The sequence below is a fragment of the Suricata suricatta genome, chromosome 13, assembly GCF_006229205.1.
Source record: "Suricata suricatta isolate VVHF042 chromosome 13, meerkat_22Aug2017_6uvM2_HiC, whole genome shotgun sequence".
Taxonomy (NCBI): Eukaryota; Metazoa; Chordata; class Mammalia; order Carnivora; family Herpestidae; genus Suricata; species Suricata suricatta.
Genome location: NC_043712.1, coordinates 34,128,118 through 34,136,987, shown reverse-complemented (window position 1 = coordinate 34,136,987; position 8,870 = coordinate 34,128,118). Strand labels below are relative to the sequence as shown.

The following is an 8,870-nucleotide window of genomic DNA, read 5'->3' as shown; positions in this document are numbered from 1 at the left end:
AAGATCAAGCCCTGCACTGGGCTCTGCACTGACAGTGCAGAGCCTGCTTGAGATTCTCTCTCCCTCTCTCTCTCTCTCTCTCTCTCTCTCTGTCTCTCTGGCCCTCCCCCACTTGCACATGGGCGCTTTCTCTCATCCTCAAAATAAATAAACTTTAAAAAAAGAAAAAAAGATTCTTAGAGCACCCAGGTGGTTCAGTCAGTTAAGTGTCTGACTTCAGGTCAAGTCATGATCTCATGATTAGTGAGTTCGAACCCTGTATCGGGCTCTCCGTTGACAGTGCAGAGCCTGCTTCAGGTCCTCTGTCTCCCTGTCTCTCTGCCCCTCCCCAGCTCGCACTCTCTCTCTCTCTCTCTCTCAAAAGTAAATAAACATTAAAAAATTATTTTAAGAAAGATTCTCTCTCTCTGCCCTTTCCCCCCACTTGTGCTCTCTTTCTAAAATAAAAAAAGAATTTTAAATATACAATAAAGCCTTAAAAATAATTTGAAAAAGAAATGAAAGTAAGGCTTGTTAAAGTACTTCTCTTGCAAAAGGATGCAAGCAGTCCTCAGGATGAATCTTGTTGAAGTTTTATGTAACAGTTAATGCCTATGCTAGTTAACCTTTCCAGAGCTCAGATAAAAGCTAAAAGTTTTCCAATTAATTTTACACACTTGGAATAACTCCAAACCAGGATTTGATTTAAAAAAAAAAAGAACATAAGATAAAGTGCATTTATCTAAAATCACGGATCAGTATCATACTCATAATGATAAAACAAAGCTCTAGTCTAAAGGGATTCAGATTCAAGTCTGAATCAAGACAAGGGTTGTCAGTTAGGTATCAGCAATGCTGGCTGCTATAACAAAAACCCAGATCTCAAGGGCTTGACACAGTAACAGTTTATTACTAATTTACACATAGAGCAATGAGGATTCCTGTCAGCAAGCACCTCCCACATTGCCTCTTGGGGACCGAAACTCTCTCTGCCTTCTGGCTCTGCCATTGCCTAGCACCCCTGCTGCAGCCTCAATGGGCAAACCAAAGAATGAGAGAAAAGAATCCTATAGGAAATCTTATGGGCCCAGCAGGGAAGCCCATACATCACTTTCAGGCACAATCCAATAGCTAGAACCCAGCCACAGGCCACACCTAACTGCAAGAGGGCCTAGGAGATGTAGTCTACTTCTCTGCCCAGGAGAAAAAGGAAACAGGTGATAAATACAGCTAAGAGTGCCACACTCTTGTCTCCATCATTTTTCTTTTTTTAATGTTTATTTATTCTTTGCAAGACACAGAACACAGGTGCACAAGGGAGCAGGGGAGGGACAAAGAGAGAGGGAGAGAGAGAGAGAGAGAGAGAGAGAGAGAGAGAGAGAGTCCCAAGCAGGTTCCCCACACTGGCACTGTCAGCACAGAGCCTGACGTGGGGCTTGATCCAAGAACCACAAGAACATGACCTAAGCTGAAATCAAGAGTTGGATGCTTAACTGACTGAGCCCCTCCAGGCCTGTTTTACAAGTCACGGGCACTTTCTGCACATTCTGATCTGTGACTGACACCCGAACACCAGTGATTACAAAGGCATTCCAATTTCAGAGGTTTAAAATGTGAAAAACCTAGAGGTAATGAGATATTGTGTATATATACTAGGTGAAATTATAAGAAATGCTGTATTTGTAATAGCCCATGGATGAGCAAGGACTTTTCAGCCGTGACCCAAAAGGCATCAAAAAGATAGGCTCAATTATATAAAAATGAAAAATCCCTCACATCAAAAAGAAAATTAAAAGCAGAAGGACCTACAGAGGGTGGGGAGGGATATTTGTAATATGTGTGATAAAGAATTAGTAGGCTTACTATTTTAAGAGCCCTTACAAATCAATAGTGAAAAAGATGAACACTCCAAGATAAAAACGGACAAAGAACTGTAACAGGAAATTAAAGAAGAACTAAAAAATGGCTAAATATAAAACTATTCGGTAGTCAAAGAAATGCAAATGAAAATTCCAGTATGATGCCTTTTTTTTTAACCACTCAAAGGGCAAAGATCTGAAAATTGATAATGGTGTTTGCAAGGCCTGGAAATAGCATTCCACATCCAAAAGGGATGAGACAGGTGCACTGTCCAGTGCTCGGACTGAGATCTTAAATCCATGATGCCTGCTGGTCCAGCAGGGCCACTTCTCGGAGCTATCCTGGGGCAGGAGTGGAGGGGGAATGAAGATATCTTAAAGATATACATATGAGGCTGCTAATCATGAGGTTTTTTTTTTTAAGTTAGTTTTTATGAAAGTTTATACATGCACAAGTTTTAAAAGCTGAAAAATGGTACATGGTTTATTATGAAAATTAGCAATTCCCCGCAACCCTCCTCCCCCGCTCCATCCCTCTCCTGTCTCTTCCCTAATCCCAGAGTTGCTGCTTTCAGTCCTTTTGTTATTTACCGGATTTTCTCTAAATGACATTTGTTTGCTAATTCTTGATGTTTCAGGTTTTGGCATTACATGATGATTTCTTATCATGGAAAGGGAGGATTTGGTCTCTCTCCAACCCCTGCCCTTACAACCCTCCCCCCACACACAGGCACAAACCTCTCCCAGCGCCCATCATCAGCCTCCCGATACAGTGATTTGTAACTCTGATCAGATCAATATTAGCTATTTGCCTTAGTATGACTGTGACTCTATTGTCGTTTAATGAGCTGTGTGGGATACTATGTCCCCCCTAGGCCTGAGTTCATAATTAACTTGTTCTTGTCATTGACTTAGTTTGCTAATATTTATCACCAATTTAACCACAAACTCTTTCTTTCAAAATGTTGAACATAATACTACTCCATCGTGTTCCGGCTTCGACTGATACTGTTTGAAAAACCCAATGCCATTTTGAGCCATAATCCTTGCCTAAAATCTACTTGTTCTCTGCAAGCATGTAGGATCTTTTCTCTGTTCCCCCATCCCCTATGAACCCAGTTCCCAGCTCCAAGACAACCTAATGCCTGGTTCCTGGGCCACTTCCTGGTCTGAGGTTTAAATCAGCTTCTTTATCAAGTTTGGGATTTGGTTTCCTGGACCTGTTGAATGCATCTACTTTCCAATTTCCAAAGTGCTGTAGCTGATGGTCCCTTCATGGGCGTTTTCCTTTTTAAATCATTCTACGATAGTTTGGGGAAGAAAGGGAAATTATGCCACAGGTAGGCCTTTGGAGTCCTCCTTTGTGTGAGGGCTCCCCTCACAGTCCCCTCAAAACCAGCTGTTTTCAAGCCAAATTCAGCCAGAAGCAAATACCTGCAGAGCAAATTAATGACCTAAGTGTCCAATCTAAGAAGTTTTTCCCCAAAACAATATAAGCAAGGAGATGCTGAAAACAAAATGGAATCAATAAAATAAAAACCAGAAAATGCAATGGAGACCAACAAAGGCAAGAGTTGATTCTCTGAGTAGAGCCAACAGACACATCTTGGGAAAGATTGATCAAGGAAAAGAAACAATAAGTAACATCATAAATGAAAAGAATAACATGACTATAGTTAAAGAGGAGGTTTAAAAGATAAGATAAAGGCAGCCAAATATCTGAAGATTTTGCCTTTTCATGTAGCTATATTCTCAAATAAGATTATAATTAAAATAAAAGATTAAAGAATGCTATCAAACCACTTTATGCCAACAAATTTGAAATCTTAGTAGAAATAGATAAATTGCTACCAAAACTGGAAAAAATATTCTTAATAATTCTAAAACTATGAAAGAAATTGAAGCAATAGTTGAAAACTTCCCCACAAAGAAAACTCAAGGCCCACATAGTTTTACAGGTGAATTCTACCAACACTTCAAGGAATAGATAATCTCAATCATATATGAATTCCTTTAGAGAATAGAAAAATAAGAAACACTCCAAAATTCATTCTTTGAGGCCAGTATAATCTTAATACCAAAACTAGACAACTAAAGCATGAGAAAGGAAAATTACAAGCCAATTTAACTCATGAATGTAGATGTAATAATCCTAAATAACATATTATTAAAATAATCCAACTATGTATAAAAAAGATAACATACCATAACCAAGTTGAGTTTATGCCAGGGATAAAAAATAGGTTAATATTAGAACGTCTCACATTAATAGCTTAAAGAAGAAAAACTGTATGATCATCTAAGTAGATGCGGAAAGGCATTTGATGAAAGTGTATACAGGTATAATTAGGAGATATTGTGGGTTTGGTTCCAGACCACCACAATAAGGCAAATATTGCAATAAGATTAGTCTAATTAATCCTTTGGTTTCTCAGTGCATATAAAAGTTGTGTTTACACTACACTGTATCTATTAAGTGTGCAATAGCATTATGTCTAAAGAAACAATGTATATAACTTAATTTTAAAAATACTTAATTGCTGGGTTATCTAGGTGGCTCAGTCAGTTAAGAGTCTGACTTCAACTCAGGTCATGATCTCACCATTCGTGGATTCAAGCTCTGCATCAGGCTTTGTGCTGATGCCTTGAAGCCTGGAGTCTGCTTCAGATTCTGTCTCCATCTCTGTCTGCCTCTCCCCACTTGCACACTATCTCTCTCTCTCAAATACAAACATTTAAAAATCTTTTTAAATAAAATAAAAATACTTTATTGCTAAGAATGTTAACCATCATCTGAACTTTCAGTAAGTCATAATCACTGATCACAGATCACTGTAACAAATAAAATAGTAATGGAAAAGTTTGAAATATTGCAAGAATTACCAAAATGTGACACATTGACACAAAGTGAGCAAATGCTGTTGGAAGATGGTGCCAGTAGACTTGCCTGACACAGGGTTGGGACAAACTTGCAATTTCTAAGAAACACAGTATCTGTGAACTGCAATAAAGCTGTGAATTGCAATAGAGCAATGAAACAAGGTATGTTCGGACTGACTGATGATAAACCTCTAAGCAGATTGAAAATGGAAATGTCCTAAACCTAAAACAAATGTAAAGGAAATATTACTTGATATGTAAACAATAGAAACATTTCCTTTTTTAAATATTTTATCTATTTTAAATTTTTAAACATTTATTCATATGTGAGTGACAGAGAGAGATAGGATACAAGTGGGGGAAGGGCAGAGAGAGAGGGAGACACAGAATCCCCAAGCAGGTTCCAGGCTCTGAGCTGTCAGCACAGAGTCTGATGTGGGGCTTGAACCCATGAACCGTGAGATCATGACCTGAGCTGAAGTTGGATGCTTAACCAACTGAGCCACCCAGGTGCCCCTAAATATTTTATTTCTAAGTAATCTCTACACCCAACATGGGGCTTGAACCCACAACTCTGAGATCAAGAGTCACATGCTCTACTGACTGAGCCATCCAGATTCCCTGAAACATTTCCTTTGAAATCAGGAAAAGATAGATGCTCACTGTGACCTTTTTTATTCAGCCTTGTACTTTTGAACTTATTTTTCTCAAATAAATTAATATGTTTAATGGCAGAAGTTTTAAAATAAATTAATAAAATTTTTAAAGTAAATCAATGGTATACATTTGAAAAGAAAGAGAGAAACTCTCATTCTCTGTAAATGATGATTGTCTATCTAGAAGGCCTGAAGGAATCTGCAGACCAATTACCAGCTCACAACATCACTAGATATAAAATCAATAGGCAAAAGTCAGTGAAATTCCTTGTCACTAAGGAGAAACACAAATGGTAAGTAAACTTATGAAAATATCTTCAGCCTTGGTAGTCTTCTGGGAAATTCAGATTTAAACAAAAATACAGCATTTTATGGGGTGCCTGGGTGGCTCAGTTGATTAAGCGTCCAACTTCAGCTCAGGTCATGATCTCATGGTTCATGGGTTCAAGCCCTGCATCGGGCTCTGTGCTGACAGCTCAGAGCCTGGAGTCTGCTTTGGATTCTGTGACTCCCTCTCTCTCTGACCCTCCCCCACTCATGCTCCATGTCCCTCTGTCTCAAAAATAAATAAAACATTAAAAAAATTTTTTTAATACAGCATTTATACATACCAGATTGACAAGTATTTTTAAAAATCTGACACCACCAAATAGTGGAGAAGAGGTAGAGTAACCAGAACACCCACACTTCACTGGTGAGACTCACTGGCATAACCACCTTGGGGAACCAGTGGTACCATCTACCTAAGTTAAATCGGAGGTGCCTGGGTCCAGCAATTCTGTACAAAGTACCTGCACTCTGCGCCCGGTCCATGCTCCAGAAAATCTTCCGAGTGCACGCAAACAGGCATTTACAGGAATGCTTATGCCAATATTGTTTATAATGACAGAAAAAGGAATCTTAAATGTTTACTAACAAGAGAATAAATGAAGTTGGTGCATTCCTAAACATGAAAAATATAACACTGAATAAATTAGCAAGATATAGAAGGATAGGACTCTACTTAAAATGGCAACATTCCACCTCTCTGACTTTTTCTCTTTTGCACCTCTTATTCTAACATTTTAGAATTCATCTATAATTCATAAATTTTGCTTACTGTCTGGCATCCCCACAGGAATGTCCACATTATGAGAAGTGTGATCTTGTCTGTTTTGCTCACTGATAGTCCCAGGGCTTTGAATGGTACCCAACGTACAGCAAGCGCTCAATAAATATTTGTTGAGTGAACTTGTTGAATGAATACAAGATAGTAGGAAACCACATATTGAAAGTTTGAAAGCATCCAAAACAATACAACTTAGCATTTGTGGAAAAATTCTCAGTGCTGGTTTGGTTTCTCCCTGTGACAGAGGTGGGGCCCTGGATCAGGAAGGGGTGTGAAGAACCTTCAAGAGTCCCTGTGAGGTTTTATCTTCTGGCGGGGCAATGGAGATGGGAGTGTTTGGTATATGATGAGCAATGATTTTTGCATGATGGAAAAATTTCACATTACAACTTTTTTTTAGTAATAGGAACAACAAACACCTGCAGTGGGTATTAGAGTTTCTAAGGGTTTTCCCACATGACCTCATGGGTCAAGTATGTAGAAGGGGCTTCCTATAAGCCAGCTCAGAGCAGGGTGGAGCCTGGGACTGGGGGTCTTCCAGATCTGCCTCGGGGGAAACCCCTGCCTGAGAGAGAGGAAGGGGCCGCCCAGCACCACCTCTCCTGCATGAGATGGTGGAGAGTGGGTGAGAACAGGGTGTTGTCTTGCACTGTCCTCACCTGGGAGGCGGGGACGGCCTCAGCAAAGGGGGCGCTGCTTCCTCACCCTGAGGCTGGACACTTGCTGCAGGGTGTCCCCGTCAGGGACGCCCCTCGGAGGCAGCACTGGCTTCTACATGAGGAGACCCACGAGTTGTCCCAGCTCAGAATCTGAGTCCCCATAATTTCTCTCTGCTCAGTCTCATCGCCTCCCTTGGATAATGGAAGCAGAAGGAACAGCCCTGTTTTGTCTCCCTCAGGTTGTTGTAAGGATCAAAAATCGAGCAAAGAAAACTGCTCTGACAGAGACCAGAATCTTTGTGCGGTTTCCCATTTTCTCCTTTGGTATGAAACCTTTGAACATAAACATCATCCTGTTGTTATGTAGTCTTCAAAATGATCATTTTTATTGGCTGAAGGATCATGAAGGACTCAAGTGTATTTACTAAATCATTTCCTACTGTTCTAAATTGAGTGTGTTTACCTTTTCCTGGGGTATAAACAACACTGTGAGTAGCATCCTTATGAGTTTAAATTTTCGTTTGCTTTTTAAAAATTATTTCATTAGGATAAATGACTAGTCAAAGTACATAACTGGTCCTTACAGTTCTTGGTGTGTTTTGTCAAAGTGCTGTTCCCCAAATGGTTGGCCCTGGTGACAGGTACATGTGTATTGAATCACTACATCTTATGCCAAGAAGGGTCTACTCCTGCCACAGCGTCACCAAATTTGAATGAGGTGGCAGTGTAGTTTGGTGGTGGCTGCCTTGTGGCAGACACATAGATGCAGATCTTTGTGGAGACCCTGACAGGCAAGATCATTTTCCTCAAGGCTGAGTCCAGGAACACCACTGAGAATGTCCAAGCCAAAATTCAAGACAAGGAGGGCATCCTGCCTGACCAGCAGCATCTATGTTTGTGGGCACGCAACTGCAAGATGGCCATGCTGTCAGACTGCAATACCCAGAAAGAGTCTATCCTGCACTTGGTGCACCTGTGGGGTGGCATCATCTCCATCTTCACCATCATCAAGCTTTCACCATCATCTCCATCTTCACCATCATCTCCATCTTCCCCATCATCTCTGTCTTCACCAGCTTCTTCTTCACCATCATCAAGCCTTCACCATCATCTCCATCTTCACACGAATCTCCATCTTCCCCATCATCTCTGTCTTCACCAGCTTCTTCTTCACCATCATCAAGCCTTCACCATCATCTCCGTCTTCACCAGCATCTCCACCAGCTGGCCCAGAAATACAACTGCAACAAAATGATCTACTGCAGGTGTTATGCTCACCTGCACCCCTGCCCTGTCTACTGCTTCAAGAAGTGCAGCCACACCAACAACCTGACGGCCCCCATCCCCCAGAAGAAGGTGAAATAAGGGCTCTTCATCAGCTCTTCCTTTGCTGGAAGGTGGCCTCTTGCATGAACCCCAAGACCCTGGGGCCTCAGTAAAGTTTCCCTTTCATTGAAAAACAACAACAAATGCACCAAATTCAAGGCCAATCCTGACAAAGGATGACAGAAGACATTTATATTTGTTTGCCAGGTTAAAAAATGCCCCACTTGGCAATATTGTAAATCCAGTTGACAACTCACTTAGCTGGACAGCTTCAAAATTATTTGTTTCTTGACATACATTTTGAAAGGTGGGAGAATGCAGACAAAATGAACCTTTATTTATAGTTAATATTTCATGAAGTATTTGCCTTGCACATTTAAAATGCTTGTATGGGGTGCCTGGG

General features: G+C 40.6%; 1 pseudogene; it reads left to right on the top strand.

Moving 5' to 3' along the window:
• The first annotated feature begins 7,904 nt into the window (after positions 1–7,904).
• Positions 7,905–8,506, top strand: LOC115275905 (annotated as a pseudogene).
• Positions 8,507–8,870: the final 364 nt, after the last annotated feature.